This window comes from Mastomys coucha, unplaced genomic scaffold (assembly GCF_008632895.1).
Source record: "Mastomys coucha isolate ucsf_1 unplaced genomic scaffold, UCSF_Mcou_1 pScaffold1, whole genome shotgun sequence".
Taxonomy (NCBI): domain Eukaryota; kingdom Metazoa; phylum Chordata; class Mammalia; order Rodentia; family Muridae; genus Mastomys; species Mastomys coucha.
This window is the reverse complement of record NW_022196891.1, coordinates 61,411,481-61,411,775: the sequence shown is the minus strand read 5'-3', so window position 1 is coordinate 61,411,775 and position 295 is coordinate 61,411,481.

The window sequence follows — 295 nt, the reverse complement described above, 5'->3', positions numbered from 1 at the left end:
AACCACACAAAAGAACAGCTATAGTAGCAACCACCTTCACTAGAACAATAAAGCCCAAGATTTTTCGACAGGACAGCCTAGCTACCTGGTCTTTTAGCTGTCTTGTGTCCAAACATATTCACACCCTAGATTTCCCACACATCTACAGTTATTATTTTCTCTTTGTTCGCAGTGGTATCTAGGTTTATTCCTACATTTCTGCCTCGCAGAACAGTTTAAGGTCTTATTTGGGTAAGTGGGGCACATCAATTTCCAAACACACAGGTGTGATGCGGTTTGTTGCAAACTCATCCAA